General features: G+C 40.5%; 1 protein-coding gene across 2 annotated transcripts in view; it reads right to left on the minus strand.

Annotated features, from left to right (window-relative positions):
* Positions 1-17,614, minus strand: part of LOC108431838 (cadherin-22) — a 237,705-nt gene extending 220,091 nt beyond the window's left edge. The window contains exon 1 of one of the 2 annotated variants that reach the window (XM_017705251.2): positions 17,431-17,614. The gene's annotated coding sequence lies outside the window, so the exon portion shown is untranslated. Of the gene's footprint in view, positions 1-17,340 lie in introns of both variants that reach the window. The other variant, XM_017705252.2, reaches the window with a different exon arrangement.
* Positions 17,615-23,706: the final 6,092 nt, after the last annotated feature.

Below are 23,706 nucleotides of genomic sequence, written 5' to 3' on the forward strand. Positions count from 1 at the left end.
TTTCTTTAAAAACTACTACTATGCTTTACATGAGCTATTTATAATTGAATCTTCTCATTTGAAGGATTATTGCACTCATTTATGACAGAATAATTAAATAGTTAAAATGTAAACAAAATCATTAAATGGGTTGACGTGAAATACTCCATAGTTCACAGTGGTGATAAGAGTTTAATGAATCTAAAATCTACCCAATAGAAAGTCAGTACAAAAAATTGTTACACATACACTAATTGTTACTATGAGACATTGTTTTATTATAGTTTTGTGCCAAAGTTTTGGCTGAAAACATTTTTAATCCATTCATTTTGGGGAAATATATGCCGGACGTTATAAGGCAATATTGTACCCAAAGAAAATGTATTTTTTCTGATGTATCACTATTTTACCAATTCAAACATCACATATAAAAACTCAGAAGACAAATATAGGTTCACTGATGATTTTAGGTAATGAACAGAATGAATGTATTTGTGTTGTAGACATCACTACCCCTGATTCCTATCACCCCCAAAGAAAGTCTGGTCAGTCTTTTTGTTTACAATGAGCCATTTCACATTAAAACAATGTTAAAACGAGTTATGTGAAAATTTTGAAAAATCTGTGAAATTCCCCTTGAAGATTAGCACCTAAAAGTAGGCTATAGTGCTCATACTGCTAAAACATCTACTATCCTACAGGAATAAACACACAGCTAATAACATGCCATGATACAATGTGAGTGTGAATGATTCAGGATATATTTGCTGCATTATTAAATCACAAATTTCCTCTAATATTCGATCCAGCATTTTCTGCCGATATCGTCCCAATACTGATATCTGATACTGGATAGGTGTATCTCTACACTGATCTACTTTACTGATCAACATTCAAGCTAATGTTATCCTTATTAAAATGGAGCCTAGCCAGATGTGTCCAAACCAGCTGTGTTTCTTAATAATGGTAGCATTACAATGTTATAAACTTACAATAAACCTTCTAGAACATTACTATTTAAACTAGAGATGATTAACTGTAACAACAGTGGAACATTTTGAACTGTATACATGAGGATGCTATAGGCAACTGATTCTGCTACAGTCTTACTGAACAATGCAGCACAGAGATAAAAGCAGTAGTGTCTGGCAACACTTAATACAACTGTAACGATGTACAATGTCAAAGGCAAACATCTGCAGGTGAGAAAACTAGAGAAGCTGGACTGTGACGTGTTTTCAGGAGCTACTGAAGTACACTGAGCCAAAGCTGGCACAGGCCTTGGCATTTAAGTTCATTTTAACTTGGGGGATGTGCGATAAATCACTCTTGAACTTTAGAATATAGAACTTTCAGTAGCCCTTCATTATCTGTTTCACTCATTTCATCAACTTTTATAGTTTCCAGTCATATCAGGTATTGCGAAGAGTATGTTTAGTATAGTTTTGGGCTATTTACTTTGGGCTGTTTACTTCATATACATGCTTATGCCTGGTCCCACCTATCAGTACTATGCTCACTTGTTAATATGCATGCTCTTGTAGGTGTTCATAAATGAGGTATTTTACAGTGGTTTCCCAAAAAGTTCATGCATTCATATTTCATAACTGGAACGGCACGTTTTGGAACTGATACTGTGTGGTCAGCATCGAGTAAGAAGCGGGGCGGGGTGGGGGGAGGTGGGGGGGGGGCATGTTTCTGCTGCGAGTAGTGCTTTTTTATGAAAACACCAGCAGAAAGACACATTAATGGAAAAAAAATGGAAAACAACAAAAGATCAATGACCTTATCAACATTAAACAACTCAGTAAGTCTCAATGTATGCCCTCCTTGCATGGCCCCTCACATGACCACGCCTCCTGAACTTCTCACAGCTGCACATGGCCAGTACAATACTTTGATTGGCAGTGCCCGTGATTTTAGGCTTGTTGGTAAGTAGTTAATTACTGACTTTTGACAGTCAGTTGTTATCAGTCAAAATAATTTGAAAAATTTGCATTCTTGATTGCATATACATTTGCACATCTTGTTGTGAATAAATGGTGAATTATTGTACATTACTTCTCTATTATTTTTTTTTACTACAGGGGTACCTTAAGAGAGTACTGGTATTGGAGCGGTACTCAGTATTGACCAGTACCTTGAGTTCACTTACCAGAATAGTTATTGGGAAAGAAAGTTGGATCAGTGGTAATTGGTCAAAAGCAAACTAGTCACAATAAGTGACCTTTGGCTTTATCTGACGGATTCCGTACACACACATTTATGTTACAGATGGCCTCAAAATATTCTGTTACATTTAGGCCTATTTTGTATTACACACTAAGTGCTAAAAGAGCAAGAAAACACTCCCATCTGCTCCAGACCTTCATCTGTGCACTTGCCCAAGATGAAATCACAAGTATGCAACATCAAAAAATAAATAAATAAAGAAAGAAAGAAAGAAAGAAAGAAAGAAAGAAAGAAAGAAAGAAAGAAAAATATTTGATCAGGGACATAGTCAAAAATATGTTGCAGCTCCTTCTGTTAACAGCTGTTCAAAGACTCTTAACAAAATGAGCATGGCTCACAAGACACTGCTCCATCTTTCATCCTCTCTGCACAAAAAAAGATAACTTTTTATGTGCTGCAATAACCTAGTAAATAAGCAAACCAAATCAGTCTGAGTGTTTCTGGTGTAAAAAGTCTGAAATGTCTGACTTTTTGTTTTTTAGAAAGTAGACATTGTGATTCTCCATGCCAGGTATTCTTATCAACAGCCTTCTTATCACCAGACTATGCTTGTGGTCTTGTGCGACGACTAGTTTATCAGCAAAGAACAGACAGACTTTAAAAGTAAGCCATCAACAGTAAATAGACCGCGGTCATGAAGTTACTCTGCACCTCGTTAGATAAAGCCATAATTAAGCTCCAGCTCTTATCTTCACAAGTGGAATTATTGTGTCATTTATTTCACTGCCTTGTAAAATAGCCTATCGAACCAATTACAGCAAGGCACATGCACATCCCTCTCAAATGTCATTTCTGTTTCAGGAGTGAGTTGCTGGTGTTGACTGCTGTTACAAAAGACAAGGTTAATGAAGAAATCCGTCTGTTTGGATCTCAGTGACCTGAGAATCATTATTCATTTGATATACTATGTAGGTGGCTGGAAAAAGATTTTAATAGCTTTCCCAAAGTTAAGCTGACAGTTAAGTCAAAACCTCTCAAAACAGTTCAGGATATTAGCTTGATATTATATTTTTTTCTTGCAATCAAATAGTGTGAATTAAAAAGGAAATACTTGTTTTGAAAGACATTTTAATTTCCTTGTTTGGCTTAAATTGCAGCTGTCCTGCATAACTAAGGAAAGAGCAATGCTTGAAATGAGTGGAATATGGAACATTTAAATGAGAAAAACTAACAAAATAAACATTTGTCTTAGCCTTAGGCTTTTTTGCCATTTACAATTAAAATAGACCCCTTCTTAGTCAGACCACCAAAACTTCCATTATTTGTCACCGCCTATCTGATGTGGTTCTAAATTGGGGCACGAGTTTCAAATTTCCATCTGACAAACTGAATCATGTCCAAGCCTGGATGTGTTCATTAAGGAGCGATGGCCAGCCTCCCGGTGCCTCCGACTATTCATCTGTGATTGACGTAAAGGTCGTGAGATTGGACAGAGCAAATGGGCATCTGGCTGAAATTAGGCTTCGAAAGGGCAAGCGCTCTACAGCGTGTCTCACCAATGAGATCCCCCTCTGTAAACCAGCCAAATCAAGCCAGTCTGATTATCGCAGAACCCAACAAACGACACTATGATCGCAGGCCTCGCTTGTCCATTCTGACACTGTTATTTTTGTCTATTGTATGAGACATTGGCAAGTCAACCGAGCCCATCACGGCACGGCCTTGGAGGTGCTGCAATTCGAACGAGGGCTCAAAAAGAACAGATGGAAAGAGGCACAGGTGTAATGATTTCAGTAGTCTGATCTTTTCATTTGGCCGATATTTCAAATCAGTATTTGTTGAAGTATTTATTGTAATCTGGAAGAACGGAACATTAAGGTGACGCTGGGTTTCTGTGCTGAAATATCTGCATTTTAATTAGATTACTGTATTTGACCCATATATTATTATGGTTAATGTAACACTAAGTGGATCTGGCCCCAGTTATCAACATTGGTTCAAAATCCCCATATCGGTGCTTCATTAAATTGAAAGGTTTTTTTAAGGAACCAAAAGTGGTTCTCGCTCCAGCAAGAAGTGTCAATGATCACAATTAGATGCCTCAGTGTATTCCATTAAACTGGAAGGGGAGGGGGCGGGGCTCCTGCGATGCATGCAACCAAACCAAACCAAATATTTTAGAATATGGTTTCTAATCTGTAATCTGTCAAATCAAGACTCAACACATAAAACATCCAACACTGAATCAAATCTTGACACCAGAATCAAAAATGAAACCTGATAATATGTGTGATGTTGTACAGAAGCAGGAAGGATGGAAGGAGGAGGGAGAGAAAAGGGGAGGAGGCCACTGAGATTATTGTCATTCCTCAGCGAAATCTAGCGTCCTCTGTATTCCAAACAGGAGGGAAAGTACTCAGAACTGGGGCAGTCTGACAATCCGTGCACAGCTCAGAAGAATTGTTGTGTCTCTTGGGTATTAACTTACAAAGCCCATTATGCTGGTGAAACAAAAGGGGGATGCACCGAGGAGCCCGCTGACTTGTCACATCGTGGCACTGGGCTTAATCCATCCAAGATATGCATCATCGGGGCAAATCCCATCGTGTATCAGGATTAAAGTTATTTGTGCATGCTGCTGTGTGCCATTAAAAACAGATGTGCCGTGGTCATATCATAACTTATTTACAGTTAGAGGTGTATCTGAGATAGCTGTTTATAGAGGGTACATGAATGAGTGCACACGCAGGAGGACAAAGTCAAGGCTTCCACGCGCATACATACACAGTACACATGCGCATACACACAAAAACATGCACACAGGTACTCATCACTGATAGTAAACGATTGATAATTATACTTCTAAATGTGACAATGGTGTGCCATGCACTCCTTAACATGAACATTTATGTCCTGTTTACACACACAGTCATGAATATACCAGCATGTACATTCACTAGTATATTTCTGTACTACTAACTACAGAAATGATTCATTAAAACATAGCAACAAATGCACGTCGAAACTGAATAAGTACACGGCTGCTCCATCAACAGAATTCCATATAATTCAGTCTTATCAGTAATTTACCGTGGTGCACTTATTTGGCAAACATGCTCTTAAAAACATATGCGCAATGAACAGATACCTTTTTTTTCCCTTCTGATACCGAGTACCAATATTGATGTGTGTTTTATCATGAGTTTTATCATCTTGCAAAAACAGCACCCCCCTTAGATATTTGCAGACATAAGCAAACAACTCCATATAGCATTCTTCAAGCCCTAATAATTAAAGCAGGTCTGTATGGGCTTTCTTATACACCTGACAGTTCAAGCAGTAAAAACTTAAAAACTATCAACACTTTTTTTTTTTACATTTCTATAGAAGTATATACCAAATATTCTATGGTATAGTATGAAATGCAAATGATATACACTCATCGGCCACTTTATTAGGTACATCTGTTCAATTGCTTGTTAACACAAATAGCTAATCAGTCAATCACATGGCTGCAACTCAATGAATTTAGGCATGTAGAGGTGGTCAAGACAACTTGCTGAAGTGCAGACCGAGCATCAGAATGGATGAGGAAAGATGAAGAAAGGGGATTTAAGTGACTTTGAACGTGGCATGGTTGTTGGTGGTCTGAGTATTTCAGAAACTGCTGAGCTACTGGGATTTTCACACACAACCATCTCTAGGATTTACAGGGAATGGTCCAAAAAAAAAAAGAAAATATCCAGTGAGCAGCAGTTGTGTGGACGAAAATGCCTTGTTGATGTGAGAGGTCAGAAGAGAATGGGCAGACTGGTTCGAGATGATAGAAAGGCAACAGTAAATCAAATAACCACTTGTTAGAACCAAGGAATGCAGAATACCATCTCTGAACGCACAACATGTTGAACCTTGAAGAAGATGGGCTACAGCAGCAGAAGACCACACTGGGCGCCACTCCTGTGATCTAAGAACAGGAAACTGAGACTACAATTTGCACGAGCTCGAAATTGGACAATAGAAGATTGGAAAAATGTTGCCTGGTCTGACGAGTCTCGATTTCTGCTGCGACATTCAGATGGTGGAATTTGGCGTAAACAACATGAAAGCATGGATCCTTCCTGCATTGTATCAACGGTTCAGGCTGCTGCTGGTGGTGTAATACCTGTCCATCCCTTTATGACCACAGTGTACCCATCTTCTGATGGCTACTTCCAGCAGGATAGTGTACCATGTCACAAAGCTCATATCATCTCAAATTGGTTTCTTGAACATGACAATGTTCACTATACTCCAATGGCCTCCACAGTCACCAGATCTCAATCCAACAGAGCACCTTTGGGATGTGGTGGAATGGGAGATTTGCATAATAGATGTGCAGCCGAAAAATCTGCAGCAACTGTGTGATGCTATCATGTCAATATGGACCAAAATCTCTGAGGAATATTTCCAACACCTTGTTGAAAATATGCCATGAAGAATTAAGGCAGTTCTGAAGGCAAAAGGTTTAACTAGCAAGGTGTACCTAATAAAGTGGCTGGTGAGTGTACATTGACTATAAATAAAAATAAATATAAAACAATTGTATGTCTTGAAAACAAATGTGAAGAGAGCATAAAAAAAATTCACATTTATAGTTCATTCAAAATAGATTTTTTGATTATTTTGCGTGATACTACTCCAGTTTGGAGTATGGAACCACATACATACACACACAACAACATTGTAACGAAATCATGTATGGGCTATATTGTCTATTGATTACTTTGATAATTAATCAAGTAATCAAGTTTATAAAAAAGGCCAAATAAGACAACTGGACTTAACTAAACAATAATAATTCACAGGTTTTTGAAGATTACAAAATGCTTTACTCAAAAAAGATAAAAAGTAACCTTTTAAAAAGACTTATCAACAATATGTGGAAAAGAAATGCACACACAGTGAGCAGGCCTGTCGATCACAGTGCTCTGTTTCTTACCGTAAGAGACACCAGCAGGAGAAATTTTTAAATATGCATTCTCATTATGCAAATTGCCAACTGTCTTTCATTACTAATACCAAGGCTTGTATTCACAAGACAGCAGAATTGCTGGCCTAAGGTCTGATCCTAGTTATCCATACTAATTTCATTAAATGTATGGGCTACAAAGATAAAGTGAACCAGTCCTCCTACATAGGAGATTTTCTGAACCGGAACATGGCTTTATACAGTTAGGTCAGCACTAATTTTGCAGTGCTGTGCTCAAAAGTTGGCCTAACCTCTCTTCCTCTTTCACGCCCACCGGGGTAACACTCAGGAATGTTCAAAATACATCAGCCCACCAGCCTCCTGTTATTTCAAAGTAGTAGTACTTGGTGCTCTCTCTCTCTCTCTCTCTCTCTCTCTCTCTCTCTCTCTCTCTCTCTCTCTCACACACACTCTTCCACCCTCTCTCTCCCTCCTACCTAGCCACACATGGAAATCTCAAATCTGGCCCCACGCAGGATCTGTTACATTCAGCTAGCTTAGCCCTGTGCTTCAACAGTAACATCACTGCGGCCTGTTCTACATCAGAATTAATATGAATGTGCAGGTGACTATGATGCTGTGGTGCCTCAGCACCAACTAATATCAGGATTTACACACAGCAAGTATTTACATGAAGTATTTACCTGTTATACCAAAGTCTAGGAGCGTAAATACATACATTTTCAGGGTAGATATGATTTATAATTTCAAGATTCAATTCAATCTGCAATACTTATTGTGTTAAACATGTCACCAATCTAGAAAGCTGCAATTATATTCTAGACAAATTAGATTGACTCAGATAGAACTTTTTCAACATGCGCTGCTCTAGCCCTCTAACAAGAAATGAGGCATATATTTATTGTTTGTTTGTTTATTTTGTATTTACTTATTTACGTGCTCTTTAATAAATGTATGAATGGGCATTGTAAATACTCAATGGAATTCAGTTTTGCTATCTGTAAGAGTGCAAAATCAATGTGAAATAAATCTAATCTAAAAAATAAGCCTCATAAAATTGTAAACAGAGGTCTGGACCTTGAATCCAGTGTCAAGTCATCACTGGTAACCACTGATAATTACTACACTGTTGATGAAACCCTGTTTCAAGGCCATCTATGCAGCCAAGAAAGGCTGCAATTCTCGGCTGTTATGACACTTAAGGCTGTTTTTTGAAGGATCCTTTGAATGCTACGCTGAGAAAGCTTGTGCATATAAGAGACATATACATATATATTTTCAGGTTTAATATGATTTTTGATTCTGAGATCAAATTTGGATTCAATCTGCAAAACGTAGTGTGTTAAACATGTCTTAATTTGAGAAAGCTCTAATTATATTCTATATGAACTAGTTTGGCTCAGATAGAATTCTTAATGTGTACTGCACCAGCCCTCTAATCAAATTCATTAATTTGTTCACTTTTTTATAAATGTATAAGTGGGCATTGTAAATACTCATACTATTTGGTTTTGCTTTCTGTAAAACTGCAAAATGAGTGTAAAATGAATCTAATTTAAAAAAAAAAAAAAAAGCAGACTGGACCTGAAATCTAGCCTCCAGTCATCACTCGTAATCTCTAGTAGTTTACTGAACTGTTGATGTAACGTAAGCCACATTTCAAAGACAAGGAAGACTGCAATTCTCGGCTGTTATGACACTTAAGGCTGTGCTGTTTTGTGGGCTGGTGAAAGCTGGTGCATCTTTCAAGATCTTCCATCACCCACAAGCCTTCACACACAGAGGAAACATGGCAGAAACAGTTACAACTACCAAGATGTTTCCCCAGAGTTTGCAATAAAATGTAAAACTTAATTGAAGTTTTTTAAATGTAAGGTTTAAAACATGCAGCAATGCTTGGCTCAGTAAGCCATGATGCGTTGGTACATCCTGCTTAGACCGGCTCAAATGCTCATGAGTATGCACTGAAGATGAAACGTGACATACCTGTGCTAGGAAGGCTACCTCAGCTGTAGCCTTCTCTTTGAGACACACCATGACTGGCCACCTAGTGTCATACGTAATAGTAATTGCAAAATCCAGAAACAGAAACTGGATTCAAGGTCCAGATTGGGTGCCCTAGGTGTGCCAAGATTCTTAGTTTTCACAAGGCCTGTTACAATCAGGAAATTTAAGCTTATATTTAATTGCTATATAAATGATTGCAATTAACAACGCATCTGTCTTTTTTGTTTGTCACTATTGAAGTACAAGCGTTAAGTGGACAAATTGGCTGATTAGCTAGCTTGATTCCTAACTGTAGCTACCACCAAGACAGACACACTGCTGTCCTCTTTAGGCCAGCCAGAAGTTAAACTTCTGAAACTGATCAAATAATTCAGCAATTTCCATAGAAGACCCTCAGAATACACCAGCAACCAGATACAATTTCAACTTGCAATACAACCTTTCCAGTGTTCATTTTAAAATTTTTTTGATACTGTACTGAAATTGATACACCGTTACCAAGTACCTTTACTGAAAGGTTTCATGTACAGTGCTGGCTGTATTTGTTCACTTAGCAACTAGCAACTGCTGCTTCTCATACTATACAGCTGGATCAGTACACATAATGCTTGAGAAATATAACATTTGAGCACGAACCATTGAAAAGGATGAAGGATGATGTTCCTGAACTAATGTATAATAAACTAAACACAACAAAGACTGAAACCACTGAGCCTTTCCTCTACTATTTATGTGAGCTGAGTGCAAAGGTTAAGAAATATGCTATGCCATCGCATTTCTGAAAGCTGCATTCATGTCACAACTGTCTGTATATACATTGATAAAGACATCACTGAGTTAACACACTCAGGAATGACATCCAGTGATGTGACATCCAAAAACCGTACTAAGATGGAGGATGTGCTGTTCACTGATAGTATTCTCCACACATATCACTTCATTATATTCAGAGAGCTGTCATGAATGAGGTGCTGCATGCTTTAATAGATGTCAGCTGTGTCACTCATGCTATCATTTGCCCTTATCATTCTTATTTAGTCAGAGGCCACAGCAGTACATCAGCTAGATCATCATGAACACTTAAGCTGAATCTTAATACAGCTTTGAGGTACAGTACATACTTTTCTCGGACAGTGAGGAAGTATAAGATCAAGCAGCAACCTCCAACCTGGGCAGTATCTCCATTAAGTCTGGGGCAATTACCTGAGCTAAATCTGAATAGCATTCTGAGTACAGCTTTTCTCTAGAGAATACAAAGAGATAGAGAGAGACCAACTAAGAGAGATGGAGACCATGGGATGGAAAGAGAGAGAGAGCCTCTAGGGACCCCAGAGGCAGTCTGTCAGCGGAGCTGATCAAAGCCAGGCAGAGAGGGCAGAGCTTGTCACGAAATCATGATATCCAATGCTGGCTTGACCGGCTCTCCGCTAACTGAGTCTATGCACTCTATTCCCAGAGCCTGGGGTTTCTTTATGGCTCTCCAAAGCTAAAGCTGTCTGTGACCCCATAATCAAATATGAATTGCTCCCGTAATAGTGCTCCTCTCCAGAAAGACAGAGGTGAGTGACGAGCAATAATTCTTCCCAATGAATTCTTCTTCTGAGAGAACTGACAGCTTTCTTTGATGGTTCGCCACAAGCACAGTGTGAGAATGTTCTGATCACGTGTATGGCCGGTATTTCGTTCTATCTGTAAGAACTCAAACAATATTAGACTGATCTCAGATCTGTAAACGGAATGGCGGTGTGTGTTTTGACCACCAGGCTAGAACAGGATCTACTGTCAAGATAAAAGCCTCCAGTAACTCCCACCTCCTACCTCCTTCCCTAGGCTCCACCGTTAGATCCACAAGGTCTAGCTGGTCAAAGCCCACAGCAAGCCCCTTTTATCCAACCCTACTCATTCATAGTGAATCCTCAAGGCCTGAAAGTGCTTCCTGACCACCAGATCCTGGAACCCATACATTATTCAGTAGCATTTAAAGTTTAAATTCCTTTTTGGTTGGGAAAGGAGGGTGGTCTATGCTCTGGTGCAATACAGACAAAGTGGCAGCGGTGGAGAAAGAGAGAGAGTGGCAGGAAGAGAGAAAGGCACGTTTCTTTCTTCCTCTTATTCTATCGTCTTGCTCTATGAAGCCAACTGTGAAATAGACCTAAGATGTGAAGCTTTATAACAATCACAGCAGGCCTGTTTGGCACCTGGGTAATTTCCACCCGAAATTCCACTGATTGCGCCGTGAGAAAAGAAAATCCTCACATCAGGGGCTGCCAAAGAGCACGCTCTGTGAAGTATGGACTGTAGGACGAGCAACAACTGCTGCTTTCCTTCATAAAGAAAACCTTGTCGCTTCCTGCTTCCCCCTTGCAACGAGTACAAAAGTGAGACGACATACTGTACTATGGCGCACATTTTCTGTCTGCTCCCTCTGACAAATGCCAACGTCTTCAGCCAAGCTAAATTGCCATGGTAACACAGTTCTTGACTGCCAGCAGAAAAAAAGAGAAGTAAACCACATAAGGCGTCTAAAACATTTAAACTGGAAGGGGAGAGTTCATTTCATGTACAACTTATAAACTGATCGTTAACTTTTATGAAATCTTGATTCTAAGAAGACGCAGGTTTCAGCCCTGCCACTGAGCAGACTGAAATAACATATTTATGCATTATCAATTGACATTTTATAAAGTCAAATGAAAGATCTAGGAACAAAAACAATAGCTCAGTAATATAAAATCAGCTTTGATAGAAGGAGGAATTCCAGCTGCTTTGTCTTCCATCCTCTTTCAGGTGCATTTCTGAGGGAAAGCAGTCAAATCAATTAAGAGTAGGAAACTGTGTACCGTGCACACTAACACTGAGGGAAGACAGCAGAGCACTAACAGAAAAGAGCTTAAAATATTTCACCTCTTTGCTCCAGCATGGCATGCTAAATGTGAATAATTAATCAAGTTCAATTAGAATGTGGCGAGAAACCTTTTTCAGTGTGGACTCAAATTTCAAGGGCGCAGTTTTGAGTGACAGCACTAGAGGTTACAGGCTGACACATTAATAACTGTAATTATTAACTTTGCACAGCACCTCCCTTTCATACACAGAGGCCTTTGAAAAAAGTCAATTGACCTGCCTGCATGGCTGTAACTGCTATAATGATGATGCAGACTTTATTTAGCGTCGGTCTGTACGTGAACACTGGTTTGATTAGTGCTTGGAAAGTGGCTAGTAAAAAATGTAAATAGCAAAGCCAGCTCAGGGCGAGGCAGAGCTTTTTCTGATAAATAAGACTTGTTTTCAGATTTAAAACAACCAATAAAGACAGCACTGCAGCAGCAAGCTAGTGAAAGACTAAGGCTGAAACATTTTAGATCTAAATGTTGAATTTTGTGAACTGCCAATAGATGAACTAGACCAATCAGAAGCAACACTCATTAAACACTGGCACACTAAACTTTAGTTCAAGCTGATCTGTTGGCCAAAAAACAGGCCTGGAGCTTAATTCATAGACAATTATTACAATTTAAATAGGAAACACAATACTGCTGAGAAAAATCACAAATAGATATTTTCTCCAAAAGGTTCTGCCCTAAAGCAGACATATGGATGTCATATGGTAGTAAATAACCACTAGTAGGGGTGGGCAATATGGTAAAAATAAAACATCATGATACTTCCAAGACATTTTGCTGGTCCATGATACCAAGAATAGGTGGTATACATTTCTTTGATAACAGTATATGTTAGGGGCAACTGGTGTTGATGGGGCAAAAAGGCAAAGTTAACCCTGTTCCATAGTGTTTGGATTTGTAGCCTAATCCATCACGTCAGTACAGGTTTGATTCTGACTAACTGCTGATCTGCTAACAAAAGTGTCATTGATGATAAAACTAATGTATGATAGAGAAAAAAAAGACTGGTATTTGAGTGACAGATGGCTGAAATGAAACCTGTAGTGTGTTGGCTATGCTAGCAATAGCTTAGTTAGCAGGCCACAGCACAGGCTTGCTTCCAGCAAACTGATGCAAAAATGACACCCATTTGGAAACATTTAAAAGCACCAAGTCAAGTCACTGGTGAAGAGCTGAAATGGAACATATTCTGTGGTGTTTCTTAGATGTTGTTACCTTGTTTAGTGTTTTTTCCTGGGCCTGATTTCCACCCCTCTTCCTATCAGTGCCACCTATTGGTGAGCTTCCACATCACCAATTAGTGAGCCCTCTAAAATATAAATGGGTAGAATGTGTTTATTCAAGATGTGGAATAGTAATTTGACACATTATAGTTTTAAAATACTCTCAGTATTTTTGAACAACTGGGATCATTTTAAATACCATGGTATACCTTATGACCATTTTACCACCCAAGCCTACATGACATGCATCAAGATATTTAGTGTTTAGTTTTTCAGTGGTTTGACAAGGTGCAATACACAATAATGTACCAGTGATGCCACATTTCATACAATTCTACCAAACAATGTTCAGTGATTCAACAATTTTAATTTAGTGTTTACTGATTCTATTCAATACCTCACACACTGTGCTGCTCCAAATCCAATGAAATTTTGTTCTCTTTGTAATGACACATGCTGTTGGTCTGTATTCTTTAAATACTAACAATATCCACAATTTGCTCAAAAAAGGTGTATTATGGCATAATTTATCACAATAACAAAAAAAAATATTGTTATACTGCCCTTCTCCACCAATTATTTCTACTTTTATTATTAAAATAAAAGAAGCTGTGTACAGTCATATATGCAAACTCAAGATAGACTAGCAAGCTAATCTGATTTATGGAACGCGGCTGATTCATCAAAGTCATCTTTCATGAGCCGCTCTCAGCCAAGTACTGTAGATCCGTCCTGCAGCAAAACAAGGACTTTCCATGGAAATAAAATGAAACATTTAATAAGCCTCAGTATTCCATACATTATGCTAAGCTAAACAGCTCTGACACAAACTGCACTGAGAAACTGCAACAGAAAACAGAAAGGATTCAAGCCAAAAAGGGTTTAACTGCAGACTTTTGTGCAAATTTTACAAACTGTCAAAAAGCTGGTCAGTCACTCTTCAGATGTTTTTTTTTTATTCATGCCATGTACAAACACTACACACATACATGTGTAGTGTTCACTTCATAACAACAGAAAAGTGAAAGAACGACTACTACTGATTTCACTGCCTGAGCGCATGCACACACACACACACCCCACATCACATACATACAGAGTGCTGTGCGGAAGCTTGGGGGTGAGTTCCTTTGGCACGCACTGGCTCTCGGAGCAGGTGTGAGATTGTAACACAGTGGATAATTTAAGCTAAAGGTCTGAACCAGAAGCTCCTGGAGCAGGTGCAGAACTGCAGTGGTGAGCCCTGAACTCTGATCAATTAAAAAACACCCTAATGGTCTCATTTCCAGGAGCCATAAAACCCCCTCATTTGCAAGCCATATCTGTCATCCGTACCACCAAATCCCCTCCAGCCCAGCAACATCCATCACCTCCTACCCTTTAAACCACCCCCCCCAAAACCCACACTACGGTTTATTCTCAGACTCGGTAAATGGTAATCAATGTCGTCCAGGGCTCACTGCATCATTCAAGCAATTTATCAGCACTAAGGCCAAGACTGTAGGGTCCCCCGTGTTTGTGGGCCCGTCAGACATAAATCACAACCAATCTATAGTGCGCTCGTCTGTGCATCTATGATTTACCGACAGGTGGCCCGTGTCCTGCACATATTTACACAGGAAGTACGTGAGCAACAAATGAGGGTAAGAATAGATATCTTCATCTTCAGCTTCATCACATCAGAATGCCAGAGCTGTCCAGGACAGCAGCCAATATTCTTAAAATATTAAAAATATAAAATGTTTTTAAACTTTTAAAAAATATAGCTTCCCAAGAGGCTTCGTGGCTTAGATATACAGTTCTAGGAAAGACCTTTGATTTAAGCTTGCACGATAATATCAGAATCATTTCGGTATTGGCAGATATTGCCTAAAATGAAAATATAACACATTGATTTTCATTGTATTCTGGAAGAATTTAGGCAATGCTGCACTAAAATACCTGCATTGTATTCACTTGACAGAGTTATATTTCTCTGAAATGCTAATCCAGGTTGATCTAGCCCAAACATTTTATACATCTTTACACATCGGCATTGGCACTGGCAGATAAGAGCGTGGGAAATATCAGACATCGGCATCAGCTCACATTCCCGCATTGGTGCATCTTTACTTGATTTGTTCTATAATCTTTACATTCAGTGACGTTTCTTACATCTTTATCTCATTAAAAAAAACAGTTGATCCAAGAGCCATTCATAGAAACGTTCTTCAGGAAATTCGTTTCCTTTTGGCACCTTTTTTTTTTTTAAGTATGCGTGGAGGAGGAATGTAACCGTAATCAAAAATAATAACCATTTCCCAGCATCTCTCACTCAAGAAGTCAGTGGGGAAATAAGATTTTTATGTAGCAACTGCAGGCAAAGAGGCACGCATCAAAAACTAAGCTTGCATTAGAGGTCAGTAAACCAAAACTCAGAGAGCTAATGGTCTGGTCAGGTCAGCAGGTACAGCATAACCTGTCAGGGACTGGATACATTTGAGATTAAGAGTATGGACATGCTCAAAGTCTCATGACATTTCAGCAAAGGTGTCTCTACCCTACAGCAACTACTGTTGACTCAGGAACTAAACAAATCCCATGTGGTCAACAGAGAAGACCACCCCCACAGCCTCAGAACTGTCGAGCAGCGCTCACAAGCTTAGACAAGGCATAGACGAGCTGTGTTTACTTTTACTCCCAAAAGGAGTTCAGCAGATCATCACTACTTCATATAAACACAGTGCCTTGCTCCATTCCTCTGAGTCCATATGTAGAGGTTTTTAGCATATTCACACTGTTCTTCTCCTGAGGTCAAATGTCTGTTCCCACCAACGCCTATTGTGATGTCCATTGGCCAATTATGTAAATAGAACTCATGCCGCCCCTTCATCCGTCCATTCATAAACACAGCACTTGGACAACAAGGAACAGACAAGGAACAGTTCACATATTCATCAGGACGGATAATCTCCAACATTATCTTGGTCTTATATCACTGACAACAGCGACAGTCTACTGTAAACAATCTTGTAAGCCCACGCATATTGTCCATTGCTAACAAAGTTAAACTGCCTAATTAGAGAGAAACCAGCTGAGCATTTCGGAAATGTATGCGTGTCATTTATGATGGATAGGCACAGAATTAGTCTACTATCAAGAGTGACAAGCAAATCCTCAGTGTTCTTTAAGCTTTTTTCACAGTTGGCAGTGTAGCACAGTGCCATCAGTCATTTCAGCTGAATAGCTCCTCAGTGATTGAGGACGCAGCACATATTACAAGCAACTTCATGCAGTCAAATCCTCCTACGGTGCTCACGCAAGTACGGATGGGCACTGGAAGAGCTAATGCAGCACCGGGGACTTTGCTGTGCCAGAGTTCTGATGCCAAAGAAAACTTGTGAAGCGTCAAGTTCACCAGATATTTCTGGAAAATCGTGCACTGGATGGAGAAAGTCAGTATCATCAGGCGGCAGCAGAGTTACAATAAAAACCTCGCACAGCACGTTCCGCCGCGAAATGCAATTTATCGACCAGTAAAAAGCTTTATTCAAGACTTTATAGAAATTCCATATTTCACGCGACCACAGCCCCTGACATCGCTTCACTCGACATGAATTACAGCATGTACGTCAATACTCACTTCACCTACGTCAAGACAAGAAACCAGAGCCAACCTAGAACTAAAATGAACGAGGCTACTGAGAGGTTTGTCTTCTGCTGGTCTAAAACTGACAGGGACAACGCGGCGCGTGTCGTGATTAGCCTGTATGTGTAACCAGCCGTCATTTGAAGTAAGAAAGGCTACAGGCTGATAAAGAGGTGACCGTCTCGTTTGAGGCAGCCGTTCAGTTAAAGCCACTCCGTTAACTTTTCCGCACTCCAGCTCGCCTCCCCAAAACCCGAGCCCTAAAACTTCTCATGTCACAGAACTGTAACCTGCCTCCTTCGGAGGAAGAGAAGCCATTAGAGGCAACAAGTTACACACCCGCGCAGCGTCCTTTCAAAACGTTCCCAGCAGACGCGGCTCGTTATCAGCAGCCCAGTCCTCCCATCAGCGTGGAGCGGCGTAATGTAGCGCATTCCATCCCAGCAGTTACTCACTTACCTCTCCAATTAAACCGCCGCGCTCGCGCCGCGCACACAGCAGAGCGCAGTTTCCGCCAGTCTCCAGAAACACAGCAGCGCGCGCTCTTACCGTCTGCCAAAAAAGCCGAGACGTGAAGCGCCGGGGTTTTTTTTCTCTCTCCGCCTCGGACTGAGTTCCTCACGGGTCGCGGTTTCTCCTCAGCTGAAGCTCCGCTCGTGCGCTGCGGTGGGAAACCAACGGTGGCGCGCGCGCCTCTCTCGCGCCACGCCGGTAGTGGAGCTCGCGCTCTACAGCGGACAGCGGAGCCACAGTGAGCCTCTAGTGGCGGAGTGGAGAAGCATTAGAGAGAGAGAGAGAGAGAGAGAGAGAGAGAGAGGGGGGGGGGGGGGCAGAGAGAGAGGGGGGGGGGTGGCAGAGAGAGAGAGGGGGGGGGGTCGGAGAGAGAGAGAGAGAATCCGAGAGGGGGGCGGCAGTGGGGAGGCAGGGTTTCCATCAAACGCTGCTTTCACCTCCTGTTTTGTGTTAACCGCTCGTTCGTGTTTGTTTGTGAAACTTGGGTCCGCTAAGACAGGTGAGTGAATCCGAAGTGAAGCAGATTCGCCGGCTTTAATCTGAGCGCGCGTGCGTGATTGTGGAGACCAAATCTATGAAATCTCAGCAAGTGTGTGGGGACCACCTTTGTGGGGACCAAACGTCCGCACACTGACGGGGAAGCAGGGACATTTTGCAGAAACGAGGAAGGTTAGGTGGGGTTGCATATAGACGTGCCATTATTTCCACATATTAAATATTTATTTATTATATAAGTGGAAATACCCCATAAATATTTAAATATCCATGTGTTTAGCTCTTTGTGGGGACCAAGATTCAGAAAATCACAGGATGAGGTGGGGACATCAGGCTGGGACCCATAATAAGAGATGTGTTTTAAAACTTTTATTATTTTTTTTAAATGCAGCTTATAATTAGAAATGTACACACTGTTAACTGTTTTCAGGCCAATTTTCTTTCCTTTTTTGATTAGTATTGTATTACCAATTAGTAGGATATTGCTGTATTGCCGTTGTCATAGTTTTTAAAAAGTGTATTACACTATATTGTGTTACTAAAATACTGTAAAATGCATTTGAAAAGAGCCATGTTAGTTTATATACATATGCATATATACATAAACTAACATGGCTCTTTTAAAATGCATTTTAAAGTATTTATATATATATATATATATATATATATATATATATACACACACACACACACACACACACACACACACACACACACACACACACTTTCTATATACACTCTATATAGTTGCGGTGCGACCTCCAAAGACAACAATATATGTGTGTGTGTGTGTGTGTGTGTGTGTGTTCATATATCAAAAAAAAAAGAAGAGGGCAAAAACGGGGATTACACAAGAGCTTTTGGTGGTTTCCTATCATTCTCGGGGGAGAGAGAGAGAGAGAGAAGCAGGATGATATAAGAAAGAAAGACTCTCGACTGGCCTGTGTGACACCTTCCCCAGATGGCGTTAGCCACCATGGCATTATTTACTGTGGCTGTCCCGGGTTAAGTACCTGGCTGAAGGGTCTGGATCAATACTTCACCCAGAGGTGAACTCAGCAACATGAAAGGTGAAATAGTCTCAAAAACTTCACACCAACCACCACCAGAGGTAGAGTATATACACAGAGTATATACGCCGCTGTGCATTGATGTCTCTGAATTGTCTTTATAGTACTGTTTATTATAGTGCTGAGTCCCTCTTGTGCTGTAATTAATATGCGAGGGAACGTAACAGTCAGTGGACACACCCAACCAAATATGTACTTTTCACCTTAAAGATATTTCGATCTAAAGATTTGTGCTTAAATGCAAATAACAAATTTTGAAATGTCTTTCTAATACAAATAGTGGAGACTGTGTAGGAAATTATTTCCAAAACAAACTATTCAAATGATCTTCTAAGCATATGTGTCTCTTATTCAGTCCTGTTGGAAAAGTATCTTAAGTGGCTCCGTATGAAGCTGCTTGAGAGAATACAGTGTGTGTAAAATTGCTACGTAAAATACAAGCTGTACAATATCCATTTGCAAAATTCTATTGTCTTTACTGTTAGTCTAAAAAGTAGTATAGATATCTAGATAGTACTAGTACAAAAATAAGAAAAACCCTTCTTTGTGTCCAAACGTTTGACTAGTACTGTACATTAAACTGAAACAATCATGCAATTATATTGTTCACCCTATGCAAAAATCTCAAGCAAACAAGCAATTAAAACCTACTTATTACACTTTATAAGTGTTTTTTTGCAAAGTGTAATATGGCCAATTGTTTGCTCAGTTCATGATACAGCAGAGGGATTGTGGGAACTGAAACAAGTGATGAGAGCAAAAATAATGTTTAGAATTTTATTGAAATTTGTATAAAAATGTGAATTAAACAAAAACAAATATCCCCATGTGTCTGATCAATATGTGTTCTAAATGCATTGTGAATGTGTGACTTTTTATGTATTGTTTTGTAATTGAATATGTTACTGAATACATTTAGGACAGTGTAGTATGATTTAAGTGGTATGATTTTTTCCCCATTTTTGGTGACTCTTCTTCATGTTTTATGTGATTGGATGTTCTTCATAATAATCATGCTTTCATATGAACATGAGGATTAATCACAACCTAGATTAACAGAGAAAGCTGTTAATCACTGTTGTAAAATGAGTTTACTGTGTCTGTGTTAGTTAGGTTTGTGAAGCTCAAACTCAGTCAGAAAGCATAAGTTGGTCTTGCTTCATCAGACAGACACCAGATCCATTGCTTCATCATCTAACTACAAGACAAAACAAATAACACCACACCAAAAAAAAAAAATCTTTGTTCTTTTTTGAGACATGATAAACCAGTTGTTTTTCCCCCTCACTCGAGCATCTTTGACAGCATAGTGGTGGATACACTGCAGAAGTTGTTAAGAGGCTCTCCGGTGGCCACAGGGCTCTTAGCAGCTGCATATGTCACTTATTAAGTAGAGCTGACATTGTGGATGGTCACTGTAAATAATGGACTTCGTCAAGGAGAGGTTTGGAAATGGTTAAACTGTGGCCCAGATTAATAGCTGTACATATTTTGCATTTTTGTGACTTCTGCATAGTACTGTGTCTTTGTACACAAGCAAAAACAGGTGTGTGGTTGTTGCCAAGATTATAGTGTCCAAACCACTGGACAGGGAGCTTGTTATGAGAAGCTGTTGAGTCTTGAGGTCTCTCTCTGTCTCTCTCTCTGTCTCTCTCTGTCTCTCTCTCTCTCTCTCTCTGTCTCTCTCTCTCTCTGTCATACTTGAGTTGAAAAGCTATAATAAACCTTGGTCCAACACCTTGGTGCTGAGATGCTTTTAATCCATCATGGTCTGGCATGCACATGCTCTCTCTATCTCCGTCCCTGTCTCTTACTTTCTCCCTCACACACACACAAACACACACACACACACACAAACACTGTTTAAATATGTTGTCATAAGAAGTGCTGACTATGAAAACGGCCACTGAATATTCCACATATTTTGTGTTAGCAAATTGGCAAGACAGTGCAGCGAGCAATCTCTCAAACTCCTTGCAGGGCCAAACCCGGACAGGCAGTGTAAACATGGCTGCTGGAGGAAGACGAATGAGACTGACAGTGACCACCGCAGATCCACCACGCTCCACATCAATGACAAAGCAACAGAAACATGGAGCAAAGGCAAAGATAAATGCTGTGCCCATTACCAAATCAATATTTGCAGTATTTAATCATAATTTGTGCTGGGGAAGCCTAAAGGAAATCTGCTCTGTGAAAACGAGAATATACTCACCAGATAAAGAATATAGGGCTGCATCTTTTATAAATAATGAATGAAGGACAATTTACACTGTTCCCCCATCCCACTTTTTTCTTTTCTGCTAGCTCTGAAATATGAAAGTGCATGCCCTAACATAACTGTTGGTGGCAGAAATTGAAATTACATTCTGCTTCTATGACTAACTCTGGAAAACAATAAGCATGAAAAAAGAAGGAAAAAAGATTTAGAGAGACTTTTGTCTTCCTTTGCATTGTTTCATTGTCTCGTGCCAGCGTCTTCAACAAAAGGAAAGGAAAATGGGTTAAGATTCCCTCCGCTGTTTCCCAGAAAATGTTCAGCTCTCTGATTTACGCACAAGTACGAAGTGCACAGTGGCTCAATAGAAAAGGGAGAACTGGAGGGACTGGGATGAGCACAGTGTCCTGTTTGAACCAGTTAATCTACTTTAGGGTGTCATGAACTCAAATAGTGTTGAAGTAAGTATATTTGAATATAAAGATAGAACTTCATTGGCATAACAAAAACTGGTGGTGTAATGCATGCCACCACTGGACTTTGGACCAGTGAGTACATGTTCTCTGGAATGACGAATCATGCCTTTCTATGTGTCAGTCTGATGGATGAGTATGGGCTGGGCGAATGCCAGGACTGCATCGTGTAAACTGTAAAGTTTGGTGGTGGAGGGATAATGCTAAAGAAAGGCCTTTGATGCCAATGAAAATGGTAAAAAATGTAATTAATTTCACTCTTATAGTACAGGATGACTCCAAAGCGCTGAGTTCTTGTATCGTCGCACCCTTATTATCACCTTAAACAAATAAGTGACAGTGAAAGCTTTCCTTTGAGCATCAATAATTTTCAATTTATCTATAAACAGTATCACCACGGCAACATTTACATGACTGCATGCTGCCATCGGTTATGTAACTTCACAGTTTTAACCAACTCAATGCAATAACACAAGGAATGACACTTTCTCATGGCAACATATAAACACAGCATTAACCTGTCCAACTGTTCTTGCAGGTTGTGGGAAAGTAGCTGAACACTGCTATGGCAAACTACACTGCTCAAAAAAATAAAGGGAACACTCAAATAACACATCCTAGATCTGAATGAATGAAATATTCTCATTGAATACTTTGTTCTGTACAAAGTTGAATGTGCTGACAACAAAATCACACAAAAATCATCAATGGAAATCAAATTTATTAACTAATGGAGGCCTGGAATTGGAGTCACACACAAAATTAAAGTGGAAAAACAAACGACAGGCTGATCCAACTTTGATGTAATGTCCTTAAAACAAGTCAAAATGAGGCTCAGTATTGTGTGTGGCCTCCACATGCCTGTATGACCTCCCTACAATGCCTGGGCATGCTCCTGATGAGGTGGCGGATGGTCTCCTGAGGGATCTCCTCCCAGACCTGGACTAAAGCATCCGCCAACTCCTGGACAGTCTGTGGTGTGACGTGGCGTTGGTGGATGGAGCGAGACATGATGTCCCAGATGTGCTCAATCGGATTCAGGTCTGGGGAACGGGCGGGCCAATCCATAGCTTCAATGCCTTCATCTTGCAGGAACTGCTGACACACTCCAGCCACATGAGGTCTAGCATTGTCCTGCAGTAGGAGGAACCCAGGGCCAACCGCACCAGCATATGGTCTCACAAGGGGTCTGAGGATCTCATCTCGGTCAGGCTACCTCTGGCGAGCACATGGAGGGCTGTGTAGTCCTCCAAAAAAATGCCACCCCACACCATTACTGACCCACTGCCAAACCGGTCATGCTGAAGGATGTTGTAGGCAGCAGATCACTCTCCACGGCGTCTCCAGACTCTGTCACATCTTTCACAAGTGCTCAGTGTGAACCTGCTTTCATCTGTGAAGAGCACAGGGGTCCAGTGGCGAACTTGCCAATCCTGGTGTTCTCTGGCAAATGCCAAGCATCCTGCACGGTGTTGGGCTGTGAGCACAACCCCCATCTGTGGACGTTGGGCCCTCATACCATCCTCATGGAGTCGGTTTCTAACAGTTTGTGCAGACACATGCACATTTGTGGCCTGCCCGAGGTCATTTTGCAGGGCTCTGGCAGTGCTCCTCCTGTTCCTCCTTGCACAAAGGCGAAGGTAGCGGTCCTGCTGCTGGGTTGTTGCCATCCTACGGCCTCCTCCACGTCTCCTGGTGTACTGGCCTGTCTCCTGGTAGCGCCTCCAGCCTCTGGACACTACGCTGACAGACACAGCAAACCTTCTTGCCACAGCTCGCATTGATGTGCCATCCTGGATGAGCTGCACTACCTGAGCCACTTGTGTGGGTTGTAGAGTCCGCCTCATGCTACCACGAGTGTGAAAGCACCACCAATATTCAACAGTGGCCAAAACATCAGCCAGAAAGCATAGGTACTGAGAAGTGGTCTGTGGTCCCCACCTGCAGAACCACTCCTTTACTGAGTGTGTCTTGCTAATTGCCAATAATTTCCACCTGTTGTTTATTCCATTTGCACAACAGCTGTGAAATTGATTGTCAATCAGTGTTGCTTCCT

The sequence above is a fragment of the Pygocentrus nattereri genome, chromosome 26 (assembly GCF_015220715.1).
Source record: "Pygocentrus nattereri isolate fPygNat1 chromosome 26, fPygNat1.pri, whole genome shotgun sequence".
NCBI lineage: Eukaryota > Metazoa > Chordata > Actinopteri > Characiformes > Serrasalmidae > Pygocentrus > Pygocentrus nattereri.